The 14,025-nt window shown below is 43.0% G+C and overlaps 1 protein-coding gene across 1 annotated transcript in view; it reads left to right on the forward strand.

The window, feature by feature from the left end:
• The window catches only part of ACSL3 (acyl-CoA synthetase long chain family member 3), a 128,937-nt gene that overhangs the window by 52,454 nt on the left and 62,458 nt on the right, over nucleotides 1-14,025 (forward strand). The gene's annotated exons all lie outside the window — the stretch shown is intronic.

Genomic DNA, 14,025 nt, shown 5'->3' on the forward strand with positions numbered 1-14,025 from the left:
TTGTAATTTTACTAATCTCTTGTCTTACGCAGATCATAAGTTTACCTCAAATGGGTTTTTGGCATTGAGTGCATCTTATTTCTGTCCCATGTTACCCAAGATACAATTCTCATGGCACAGATGGTACATAACCCTGCCCAATCTGTGGAGTAAACATCTCCTTTCTGAAAGTTTTCATTTTGCAAGTATTAAAGCACATTGGTAGAGGCATCCCTACAGTGAGCGTACACCTGGCTTAATGTGCAGCCTCGTCTCTGTGCTGGGATCAACCATTCTGTGCTTAAAGAGTATGTAAACCTAAAATGTCATATTCCTGATATATGCCTGCTGTACCATGTACTTGTATGAAAAAGTATTCAGTTCTTTGTATTGCTTCCTTTGTGTGAAATCCCTGGTGTTCCTGCCAGTCCCTCTGCTTTCCTATTAAAAACTGACCACACTAAGCAGGAGAGCACACCGTGGTCAGTTCTCTAACTGGATACAGTTAGTGATCCTTTGCCACACAAGTATGTGATCAGAACACAGGATGTTTAATATTATGGGAATTGACACTGTTTTATGCTACTATTAAAAGAGAAGTAAGGGAATTTGTTTTTTTCAGTATCATACTTGCCTAGGTGGATACTGCATCTGTCCCCTCTTGCCTGTACACTGAGAACCGAGCGACTGTCAGCGTGCTGCTGAGAGTCTGACACTGGTATCAGACTGGTGGCAGGTCCAGACTCACATTGTCAGGATGACGCGGTGCCTGGACTGATTCCTGTGACGTCCGCAAAGAGCGGACTTCAGACCAACATTGAGCTCATAGCAAGGCTGGGCATTTCATTGACTTACTCTAGTTTCCCATGTTTAAGCTAGGCCGGCTGTTTTGGGAATATTCTCTAAAGCAGGGGTCTCAAACTAGCGGCCCTCCAGCTGTTGCGAAACTACAAGTCCCATCATTCCTCTGGCTGTGGGAATCATGCTTGTAACCTTCAGCCTTGCAATGCCTCATGGGACTTGTAGTATCGCAACAGCTGGAGGGCTGCCAGTTTGAGACCCCTGCTCTAAAGAATGTGCTCTGCATCTATTAAATAGTTCTATGTGAGATTTTGCCATTCTGGGTGGAGTGGGACAGGAACACACTTTTGAAGCAGTAGTAAAGTCCGCAAAAATTTTTTTCTATGAGATTCCCCAGGTGGGCTATGCCATAATGTACTAGTATGCACAGCATATTAGTACATTATGGCAGACTCACTTGTCATATGGTGTTCTCCAGAGCAGCGCTGGGACCCATCTGGTGTGCCCCCACCGGCTCCATCTTCCTTCCAGGTCCTGTCCCTTCAGCCATGTGATAGGCCAGGCCGCGATGATGCCGTGCATGCGCACAGGAGTCACATCTGCATGGATGGGGCTGTAAATGTTCGCCGCACATGCGCGGCTCAGTGAACATGACAGCTGATGGGCAGAAGGATGCATTTATGGCAGAAGAGACCAATGGGGTCCGTTTTGTCATAAATACCCTGCCTGTCAGCCATTTCATTCAACAAGTTACTTCCTCTTTAACCACATTAATACTTGCGCATTTGAACGATAACTTAGTTTTGCAACACTGTACCCATTTTGAAATTTGTATCTTTTTTTTTTTTCCACACAAATAGAGCTTTCTTTTGGTGGTATTTAATGGCCACTGGGTTTTTTTGTTTTTTTGCGCTACAAATGAAAAGTACGAAAATTTTGAAAAGAAAAATTAGTTTTTCTTAATTTGTTATGTAATTTTGCAAATTAGTAATTTTTCTTCATACATTTTTACCAAAATAATTTTATATTGCTACATTTCTTTTGTAAAAATAACCCAAATCAATGTATATTATTTTGGTCTGTGTGAAAGTTAGTGTCCACAAGCTATGGTGCCAATCTTTGAAAATTGATTACACCTGATGTACTGACTCACTTCTTGAGGCACTAACATGCCAGGACAGTACGAATATCACCCAAATGACCTCTTTTTGGAAAGGAGACAGTCCAAGATATTTAGTAGGGGCATGGCGAGTTTCTTGAAGTTGTAATTTTTTTTTTTCCCCACAATTCTTTAGAAAATGAAGAAAATGTATTTGTTTTATTTTTTCACAGCATTTTGTTTCTCAGAAATGTCATATTAAGAAGGTATTTCTTACACACAGCATAGGCCTGCTTGCAACTGCACCCCAAAACACATTCTGTTACTTGTCCTCAGTATGGCGATACCACCATCTTACTTTTTAGTATTTTAGAAAAGTCTTCTGTTTGCCACTGAAACTAGTTTTACTTGAAAGGAAGTCTGTCCTGCCGACTGCCTCCTCTGTCCTTTTTGATGGTGGCTCTGTGACCAATAATGATGCTTTTGTTGGACAGGGGTGACAGTTGGTGCGGTAAGGCCTGATGGCAGACCCGGGGGGTTGGGGGGTAGCGGATACCTGTCAGGTATCCTGTTCCCGCTTGCAGGAGCCACGATTGTTAACGTCACCGCTCGGCTCCCTCTTCCTCCTCCGTTGCTAAACGTGCCTAGCATTAACAGGCGTTTAGATACATTAACATGCGTTTTTAAATGTGTCAACTCGTGCTTTTGTGGTGTTTTTTTTTTTCCTGCCAAAACTCTGCCGCTCTGAATGCACTGGCAGTGGGGTTTTTTTTTTCTGCCTCTAAACTCCTCTAAGCACCTATGGGTAACATACAGGGGTGTTTAGAGGCAATAAAAAACAAACAAAAAAAAACCCACCAGGTGCCTCTAAAGAGCAGCGTCAAATGTCCAGTGTGCATGAGGCCTCAGCCCTGGTTCACACTGATGCAGGTTATAAATCTGAACTCCCACAAGTTAAAACCGGCAATGCAGTCCGACTTCGGGGGCGATTTGACAGACATCTGTGCGGGTTCATGCACAGAGGTTTTTTCAAATCGCCCCCAAAGTAGTACAGGAACTACATTTGGGAATCTGTGCGGTGTCGCACCAATTTGGACGGTGCTATTGCCGGCAATAGCCGCCAAATTGGCATGCGATTTGACATGTCGGCCCAATGTGAGCGTGGGCTCAAACATGCATCAAAAGCAGGTCAGCAATTTCTCATTCACTCTCCAGTTGGAGTAGTGTAAATAATGCCACGTACACACGACCGGACTGGTCCGACGGACCGAATCCAGTGGACAATCCGACCGTGCGTGGGCTCCATCGGACCTGCAGCGGACTTTCTCGGTCGAAAATCTGTTGGACTTTAGATTTGGAACATGTTTCAGATTTGTCCTACGGACGCTCGTCTGTATGCTAGTCCGACGGATGAAAACCGACGCTAGGGCAGCTATTGACTACTGGCTATCAACTTCCTTATTTTAGTCCGGTCATACGTCATCACGTACGAATCCATCGGACTTTGGTGTGATCGTGTGTAGGCAAGTCCGTTTGTTAGAAGGTTCATCGGAAGTCCGTCGGAAAGACTGTCGGACCTTTGTTGCCGGTAAGTCCACCCGTGTGTACAGGGCATAAGAGTTTGAGGGCTGCGTGTAACTCCTTCCTTTTTTTTTTTTTTTTTTTTTTTGTGTTCCTTTTCTTTGGGTGCAGTATAATCTATTGAAGTACATTTAAATTGCAGACAAAGCAGATCATGCACACCATTTTCTTGCTAAACACTATGGTTCCCATTTCAATGCATGCAGCACTGCATTCAGATGGAGATGGCGGTGTTTGGTGAGTATGCTGATCGACTTGAGCCCTAAAAAAGTGAAATAAGTGGCATGCGAAGGAGGACTTGCCAGCTAATTATGGTAAGCATTCGCTCTTGATTCTATGCAGGTGTTTGCTCTTGGGCAACTCATATGTTGGCTGACATGGCTAACTGCTAATGATCTCTGGCAGCCATATTTTAATAAGAAGGATATTGCAGAAACGAGACATAACATTTTGAATAAGCCCAGCTGTACTTTTCCTTTTGCCAGCGTTCTGATTTTAGTAACAATTCAGCTGTACGCTTACAATGGTGGTAGCATAGTGTGTACTATCACTCAGGATAGTATTTTAGGATGAAGATTTTGCTCAGAACTTCCCAGGCCCTACCCCTCATGGTGATTGAGTCACATCAGTGAGATAGGATGTTTATCAGTGCCACATTATCTAGTTACAGTGAGAAGACTCACCACATGATGTCATTTACTGTAGATGATACAAAATTTAATGTGATCTGTTTAAAAAGGGCTGTTCCATTTATGAGATAATGGTGGAATATTACTTCTTACCAGTAAACACTTGCTGCAAGATTTTTGGCTGCTGTTTATCATAAAGATATTTGGCAGAATAAACCATGCTTTCGGAAACCACGCAATCCGGTGTTTTCCCTGCAATCTTGATGTCAATTACATAAAGTAGACATGGGATATGAACTTGTCACATGTAGTTTGTGTCCTTAATTCTCTACCCACTGCCTGTGTAGTTTAAGGCTGCTTTCATACTGATCAGTTTATCTTCCGTTTTTGTGTTAAAAAAAGCAGAAGAAAAAAAGCATGACCATTAAAACCCTATGGAACTCTTCACACTGATCAGTCGTGGGTGCGTTGCATTTTTTACAGTCTTGCTTGCTGCATTTTTTTGGAGGGGTACAAAAACCGCACCAACATGCACCTCCCCATTTAAATGAAATGAAAATTCATTAAAAAGCAGCAAAAACGCACCTGCAGTTGTTACTGTGTTTTTTAAACAGAGCAGTGTGAAGGTAGCCTAATACGGGAGGGGGGGGGGGGGGAGAATGATACCCTGCCAATTTTGTACGTTTGGCCACCTGCAAAAAAATGAAGGGTCTGTAATTTTTATCTTAGGTGTATTTTAAAGCGGAGGTCCACCCTAAAAAAAAAAATAGCATTAAAATGCTCCTAAAAATGTGGAAAAAAAAAATTAGGAAAAATAAATATTTTTTTTTTTACTTACCAGACATGGCTGTTGCTAGGCAGATCGCCCTAATCTGCCACTTCCTATCCTGCGGTGATCTTCAGTCTTCTCCTCGCGTTGTCTTATAGGGTAGTTGGCGCGGTGTGTCCTGGGAACTGTATGTGTCCCAGAACACAGCCGGCCATTCATAAAGCGACTCGTGCATGCGCAGTGGGAAACGCAAGGCTCCACTGCCTGTTTCCCTTACTTCGAATGGCAGCGCTGGGATCCGATGGACGAATCAGCCTCAGGCGGCCGACATAGCGGGCACCCTGGACGGGTAAGTGTGCTTGTTAAAAGTCAGCAACTACAGTGTTTGTAGCTGCTGACTTTTAAAAAAAAATTTTTAACCGGGCCTCCTCTTTTTAAATATTAGAGACAGAGTATCAACCAAAAATCCCAGAAAAAAACACATGATACAAATGTTATAAATTGGAGTTGACTAAAATAAGTATTTGATCCCCAAGCAAAACATAATTTGGTACTTGGTGGAGAAACCCTTGTTGGCAAGCACAGAGGTAAGACGTTTCTTGTAGTTGGTTACCAGGTTTGCACACATCTCAGGAGGGATTTTGGTCCACTTTTCTTTACAGATCTTCTCTAAAGCCTTAAGATTTCTTGGCTGTCACTTGGCAACTCGAAGTTTTCTATAGGATTAAGGTCTGGAGACTGGCTAGGCCACCCATTACCTTTTTAATGTGCTTCTTCTTGAGCCACTCATTTGTTGCCTTTGGCGGTATGTTTTGGGTTCTTGTCATGCTGGAAGACCCATCCACGACCCATCTTCAGTGTTCTGGCTGAGGGAAGAAGGTTCTTATCCAAGATTTTACAGTACATGGCCTGGTCCATTGGCCCCCTCAATGTAGCAAAGTCAGCCTGTACCTTTACCAGAGAAACTGCCCCAAAGCATAAGGTTTCCACCTCCGTGCTTGACTGTAGGGATGGTGTTCTTGGGGTCGTAGCCAGAATTTTTCTTCCTCCAAACATGGCGAGTTGCGTTCATGCCAAAGAGCTCAATTTTGGTCTCATCTGACCACAGTACTTACTCCCAATCCTTCTCTGAATCATTTAGATGTTCATTGGCAAACGTTAGACGGGCCTGTACATGTGCCTTCCTGAGGAGGAGGACCTTGCGGGCGCTGCAGGATTTCAATCCATAACGGCGTATTGTGTTACCAGTGGTTTGTCGGTGACTTTGGTCCCTACTGCCTTGAGATCATTCTCAAGCTCCTCTTGTGTAGTTCTGGGCTGATCCCTCACTTTTCTCATGATCATCCTTACCCAATGAGGCAATTATCTTGCATGAAGCTCCAGACCAAAGGCGATTGCTGGTTATTTTGTATTTCTTCCATTTGCGAATAATCGCTCCAACAGTTTTTGCTGACGGTCTTGTAGCGCATTCCAGCCTTGTGCAGGTCTACAATCTTGTCCTCAACATCCTTTGACAGCTCTTTGTTGTTGCCCATAATGGTGAGGTTTGAATGGTAGAGAGATTCTGTGGACAAGTGTCTTTTTTTTTTTTTTTTTTTTTTTTTTTTTTTTTTTTTATACACATAACGGGTTATCTTTGGGTGCACCTTAAGTTGACAGGACTAATCTGTGTACCACATGAGCACATCATTTAGCCAGTCTATGGGAGCCAGAATTATTGTTGGTTGGTAGGGGATCAAATACTTATTTTACTCACTGAACTGCAACTCAGTTTATAACATTTGTATCCTGTGGTTTGTTTTTTTTTTTTTTTTCCTGGAATTTTTGGTTGCTGTCTGTCATTTAAAATCTATGATAAAAATGTATAGATCCTTCATTTTTTGTGAGTGGACAAACGTACAAAATCTGCAGGGGATCAAATAATTTATTTTCCTCACTGTAGTCAATTTTTTTCCTACCTTCCACTGGATGTGTGCTTGTTTCGGATATATACGGATATTGGAGAAACCTGGAACAGACCATCCCTCCCCCAGGCTGTATCATGTAGCCTTTGACTCTTTGTATAACATAAATAAACTGAAGCCCCCTACTCACCCCAGTTCCAGCTTTCCCACCATATTGGACAGTATTACAAGGGCTCAGCAGCAGGATGTGAGGGGGAGAGCTGCGTGTTCAGGGCATGAGGTCTTTGAGCCTTCCTCGAGTTCTTGAAACGTGCTCGATCTCACTCCTAGCCTTTTCCCTCAACACGGAAACTGCTGCGACTGCATGGTACACGGCTGACATGCCTCAGTGTTGTCATCAACATTGGATCCTGATGACGTAGGTCTGTGTGTGGGTTTTTTTTATTTTATTTTTTGTTTTTGTTTGGACGTTTGCAATTTATTTATTTTTTTTCTCTTTTTTAATACAAGGCAGATGCATCAATCTAGAAACACACGTATATTCTGTTTATTAAAACTTTGTGCTAATCTGGGCAGCCTGTCTTCGGCTCTTTCTGTATTCCCATTGTCTGTTTACCCCGATCAATAATGGTGCACATACTTTTGTGCTTAAAAACACATGCATCTTAAGTATACTTTAGTTTTTTGGTTCATTAATGGCTGCATAGATTTTGGCAAGCTTGATGGGGTGGGAGGGATTGCTTCTCCATGTTCAGCAGCATGTTAAAGCATGTAAATGCATGTCCATAATGCCTTATGCACTGATACAAAGTCTTGTGGAAAATGCTTGTAAAACTTTTTTATAATATATATATATTATAAAAATATATTTTTTTTTTATTATTTTGCATTGGCCAGAAATTACCACATTTGTGCTTTAAAAACCTCAGAGTCCTAGCTCTTTGGCACTAATGGCTAAAGGTCCCAGTTTTCTACCTTTTGCAACTCCATCACTAGCAGCTATAAACTAAAACCTCTCACAACCAGAGCTGTATTTATTACCTTAGCCCCATCTCAATCTAGCTATGTCCATAAGTGCCTTGGCCGTCAAAACTCTCCCTCCTGATTGGCTGAGACACAGCAGCAGCACCATTGGCTCCTGCTGCTGTCTGTCAGTTGGCCAATCAGGAAAGAGAGGGTGCAGGGCCGAGCTGGGGCTCCGTGTCTGAATGGACACGGGGCTGTGACTAGGCTCAGGTCCCCGTTTAGCAAGCTGCTTGCTGTGGGGGCACTCGACAGGAGGGGAGGGGCCAGTAAAGCCGAAGAGTGACCCAAGAAGAGGAGGATCTGGGCTGCCCTGTGCAAATCCACTGCAAAGAGACTTTACAATCACTTTAAGTGCAAAAAAAACCCCTTTCACACTGAGCTGCCCCGGGCATCAGTGGTAGAGTGGCGCTATTTTTAGCACCGCTTTATGGTCGTCCTAGCAGATAAAGTGATTAAATCCGCCTGCAAAATGCCGCTGCAGTGGCGCTTTGCTGGCAGTATAGTAGCGCTGCCCCATTGTTTTCAATGGGCAGGAGGGCTTTAGGAGCGGAGAGTTCACCTCTTCAAAGAAGCTGCTGGCAGGACTTTTTTTGACGCCCTGCCAGCACACCGCTCCAGTGTGGAAGCCCGAGGGCTTTCACACTGAAGTGAATGGAGCCGCTGTTTAAGGGCGCTTTGCAGGCGCTATTTTTAACGCTATAGCACCTGCAAAGCGCCTCAGTGTGAAAGGGGTCTAAATCCTTCCAAACATCTTGTGAGCTGATGACTTCCTGTGCTCCATGCTTTCAGCAGCATTGTTCCCAGCTCTCTTTGTGGAATACAGAAGAGGGAGATGTTTTGCAGTTCTAACATACCTCTTGTCCAAGGGTGACAATTCTGCCTCTCTTTAGTATGATGTGTGAGCGTTGTTACTCTAGGAGAGTATAATACTGGCAGGATCACCAGGTGAAAATGAAGAAATACTGAAAAATTACACCAAATTCCACTACCACATCTAATGTAAACTGAAATAGATTTTTTTCATTTGTTGTTGAGTTTAGATGCACTCTTGAGTACAGGTCCGCTGTAAGGTGCAGTCCTACAATACAATTGAATTGTAGCAGCTGTAAGTAAAGGGGCTATAGGCTTCATCCGGTTTCCTAATTGGCAACATCCGAGGTGGCCTTATGTCTTACCTTCTAGATGAAAAAAGATTACAGTAGGTAGGATTGGAAATCCCCACAGATATTTTAAAATGTAAGAAAGAAAGAATGGTGTTCAGCTTTACCTTTTCTATACCTCTTAGGTCAGGGATTGTTCACACCAACAAGTTGTAGTGAAGAATATGCAATGCTATTCATTTTCAATGGCAGCCCAACACATCCTCACAATGCAGCACACTGAAACACGACCGGTGTTGCTATGTTTTAACAAAAATGCTGATGGTGCACTTTTTAATCCATGTTAGTGCACTTGCAGCCTAATCAAACAAATTTGATTCCTAATGCAATGCAAATTAAGGGCTTGTTGACATGGCTGGCTGTGGGAAAGTAAAAATAGGTAATTTGAGCAGTGGTTTTACCCCCCCCCCCCAACTATGGCAAAAAATTATACTCCACATCACGTCTTTGTTGCCTTGCAGTACCATCAAATGTGATCCATTCACTTGGCGTGGAGTCACAACACAGCCCTGAGCCAAGTTTGGGGTGTGGTATTCCTATTTGAATTCCCAGTTTGGTTGCCAAAAAAAGAAGCCCATTCCACAGGCAGCAGGATCGCCTCCAAAATTCATGGCCGCCACTCCTGTACTGGCATAGTGTGTATGGACTTCTGTTTCTGCTGTCCTGTGCTTTGGCCATTTTTACATGTGGGAGATTTATCAGTGGTGTAAATAACACCTTGTTACTTCTTGAAAATTATACCATTATTTCTGAATTTTAAAATGTGTATCACTGCTGCGGTTTACAATAATGTGTTTTTTGCACATTTTCCTTTTTGAACCAGATAGAAATTGATGGAACAGAGGTTTTGTTATGTTGTGGCCCAGTGTCTAAAAGCTGACCAGCCGACTTTCCTTTCATCATGGGTGGAAGAAAATTGCTTGATTGCCCCGTTAACACATTGCCTCCCGCAGCTCTATTGTGTGCTGCCAGCAGGTGGGTGTGGCGAGCCTTCTAGACCAGCAGAACATAATGATTACTTCTAGCAGCTATAGCCGTCGGCAGGAATCGAATGTAAAAAAAATCGAACAGGCTGGTTGTACCCAAGTCGATCAATTGGGTGCAATCAGCCTGCACGTACATGAATCTCGACCAGTCCCTGCTGAAGCAGCCAAATTTTTTTTTTTTTATCCAAGTATGAACGGCTTTAGATTTCTCTTTAGCACTAGGGTCTGCTCACAGTAGTCCACAGCCCAAAGCGCTGCTGTCCACACACTAAACCGATGTGTGGGCAACAGCATCTTGAGCTGCCCAGCAGGGGGTGATGCATGCATTTTATTGAATCACAGCTCCACCCCACCCCCCCCCCTTGGTGACATGCAGGACCATCTGGAGAAGTGCAATATTATTTATATACTTATACAATAATAATATTGCACAGCTCTGGGATGCTGAGAATCGCTGCATTCTGGTGTGAAGTGACACACAGACTGTTTAAGACATTTTTCCACCTAGCATGTATACTGCATGTATACTATTCCCCCCCCTGCCCATATGTGTGGGACGGGGAATGCCTTTGCCGCTAATCGACCCAGAACAGGTGACCGCTTCCTGATGCGATCGTTCAAGTGGGCTCAGACTAGAATCCAAACTTGCCTAAGCTCATTCATATCGGGTGGCACAGTGGTGTAGTGGATAGCACTTTTGCCTAGCAGTAAGAAGGTCACTGTTTCGAATCCCAACCACGACACTACCTGCCTGGAGTTTGCATGTTCTCCCTGTGCCTGCGTGGGTTTCCTCCGGGTACTCCGGTTTCCTCCCACACTGACATGCTGGTAGGTTAATTGGATCCTGTCTAAATTGTCCCTAGTATGTATGAATGTGAGTTAGGGACCTTAGATTGTAAGCTCCTTGAGGGTAGGGACTGATGTGAATGTACAATGTATATGTAAAGCGCTGCGTAAATTGATGGCGCTATATAAGTACCTGAAATAAATAAAATAAAAAATAAATATTCAGTATGTGGAATCTCCCCTGCTGAATGTTCAAGAGGAAGCTCTCCTGGTCCCTGCGGCTGTCAGAATATCTAAACAGTGGCTGCATCTGTAGATGTGTGCAGTTCAGCCAAAAGTTTTCCGCCCGACTCCTTCATTTTTCTGGATTGAAGGATGTTGGGTGAGGGTCTTCTAACAGGGCCATCCATGGCTTGAATTTCATCCGATTCATCAGGAACCAGCCAAAATTCTCCTTGTATTTCTTTTCTTTTGCATGAAGCTTCTATTTATTATGACTGGCTCATCGGTGTCAATGTGGATTGGGGGAATAGCACGTTATATCCTAATGAAGTTCCATGAATATGAGCCCTTGTCTGAAAACAACCCATAAACAGGCAAGGATGACAGAACCGGGATCCATTCTTTGACATCTGATGATGGATGTCGCTCGGAGAAGACATGCAGAGTGCCATTTCTTTCCACCCAATGAGTAGTACAAGGAGAATGTGTGCTCCTGCTAAGGGATCATGGCCGCTTCGATCAGAGCATTATTTGAACATCTGTAATACAGCTTCCAGAGCAGGAAGGCGTTGCTTATGAAGCCACTTGTGGATGCTTCTAAACTCTTAGAAATCACTATCTGCACCTTGACTGAGAAGCTAGGCCTGAGCACAGCACTCTGTTCCAGCTGCATCCTCTCCCTCTGTCAGCCTCATGACGTCAGTATAGAACTTTGGCAAGTCCACAGAATTCTCATATGATTTAACCTTACCAGACTTGGAAGAGCCACAGTGCTTGTATAATCAGAATAATCATTGCACTTGTTTGACTTAGGATATTTTTTAAGGATATGTTGTTTCCAATCATCCCATTCACATTTTGGCTTGTATCATTGTTCAACTTTTGGAATGGCCTCTTTGTCAATTTTCAGTTTTAGCCCTACATTTATTACTGGCCATCGCTGAAGCTTGCATTGCATCATGGGAGTTTTTCACATAAAGCAGACCCTCACTCTCCTTTTAAGAGGGTGCTTAATTCTAGACCCCCCACACCCTTCCTTTTTACACATTTTGGATTTTTTTTTCCTTTTTTTTTTTTTTTTTTTTGTCGCAAATAACTTTTTTTTTTTTTTTTTTAAACCAAATACTTGACCCAACTTCCTTATTCCTCACCTAGGCAAGGATGCAGTTTTCTGCCTTGCCTCCCTCCCTCTTTCTTCTTTGTAACTTTTGTTGCTGATCCCTTGCTGTCTCTTTGCAACCATTGTCCTGTCTATATGCATGACCTCCAGAGATGACTGCATGACAATTTTCAAGCCTGGTTTTCCATTGGTGATAATAGTGGACCATGCCTACATAGTGGGGTTGATTTGCTAAAACTGCAGGTTTCAAAATCTGGTGCAGCTGTGCATGGTAGCCAATTGGCTTCTAACTTCAGCTTCTACAATTTTTAAGCTTTGACCAAAAAAAAAAAACTGGAAGCTGATAGGTTTCCATGCAGAGCTGCACCACATTTTGCACACTCCAGTTTTAGTAAATTGCCCCCAATGTGTGTTGAAAAGACCCACTTGCAGTCCTAAAGGAAAGTCTTTGTGACTGGATGGTGACCATGCAGGAACACAATGCAAATTGTGTGTGTGCAATTCTTCATTTGTTGAGTCTGTGGCACTCTAAACTTTGATGGTTGCCATGAATGATTGAATGATCGTTGGAAACATGGAGCCTCAGTACCAGTTGGACAGTATGGTTGCTGGTACCTTCTTAACCAGATTGTTACTTTAAATTCCAGTTGAAATCACAGAAATATAGTAGATTAGCAGATTGGCCTTGTACTGACAGCCTCTATTTCTAGTCTTACCGCCATTTCCACAATGTCCCTAAATATGAATGTGTGGTCTGGTAGGCTCCAGTTGGATACTCAGTAGTTTGCAGGAACCAGGGCAGGAGTGTGTGTGTGCGTTTCTTTACTCTCTATTAAAAACAAGTAAAATGCTTTGAGATGTTTGAGTCTAATTGACTCTATTGGATACAGTGCATTCAGTAGTTGGCGCAAACCTGGTCAGACTCATGTGTTGTCAGCTCAGTGACGTTTCTGCTAGCTCCTCGCCTCTCTATTAGAAACGAATGCTTGCATGAGATGAACAGTCATTGAGAACCTTGAGACAGAGCGGTGCCTGAATGTGGTTATGTGTATGCACTTCCAAATGCCCTCGCTACCTTTTTATTGGAATATTTTAGAGAATGTGAAGCCTTCCTATATGAATTGTGATCTAGTTATGACTAGAGGACTGCAATACTACTTTCCAGGCTGTGAAGGGTGCACGCCATACTTGCATAATGCACATTAACTTAAGCATGGACCCAGGCTTCCCCGATTCTTAATTGTTTATGTAACTGGGGTCACAGAAGTGAGCTAAGACAGCTTGTGGGAACCATCTAGCCACTTGCTGGTTTAGCGCTAAATCCCAGCAGTTTACAAAGCAGAAGCAGGAAGAAAAGCTCTGGCCATGTGTTTGCCTTGGGTTCCCATCTCCGTATGCCTGCTGTAATGGACATGGAAATAAATAAAACTGAAGGGAGTGTGCATGGCCTGTGTGATCCAGTAACCTCAGTTATCGTGTTTAAAAAAACATGGACTGGATTTATTCAGCAATAACCATATCACATAAGAGAACATTGTACCTTAGGGATGTTATGTATTTGACAGTCCAAGGCTCAGAAAGGAACAGAAAATTGACATGACGTGGCTAATTGGAGCAAAGAATAAGAATTTTGGTACATGTGCCCTTAGATGTAGTTGATGCTGTGGCTTTTACTTAAAGTAGAACTGTAGGTAAAACTTTATCTTTAAAAGACCCTTCTTAGGTCTGTTTGCCTTGTCCACCCTGCTTATTCTTTGCTTGGGGACATCAGCAGGTCTTTAAATATCTAGCATGTCTGTAATGCAACATTAAGATTAGTGGAGTTTTGACTTGCCTAAATAATGTTTCCATATTATGGAGTACAGTAGAGAGATTTTCTGTTCCTAGTGATTCTCTCTCTCACAGTCCCATCTAGTAAAGAAAGATTCTAAAAATGCCATAAATATATCCCCTATTTTGTAGA

This window comes from Aquarana catesbeiana, linkage group LG04, assembly GCF_042186555.1.
Source record: "Aquarana catesbeiana isolate 2022-GZ linkage group LG04, ASM4218655v1, whole genome shotgun sequence".
Lineage (NCBI taxonomy): Eukaryota > Metazoa > Chordata > Amphibia > Anura > Ranidae > Aquarana > Aquarana catesbeiana.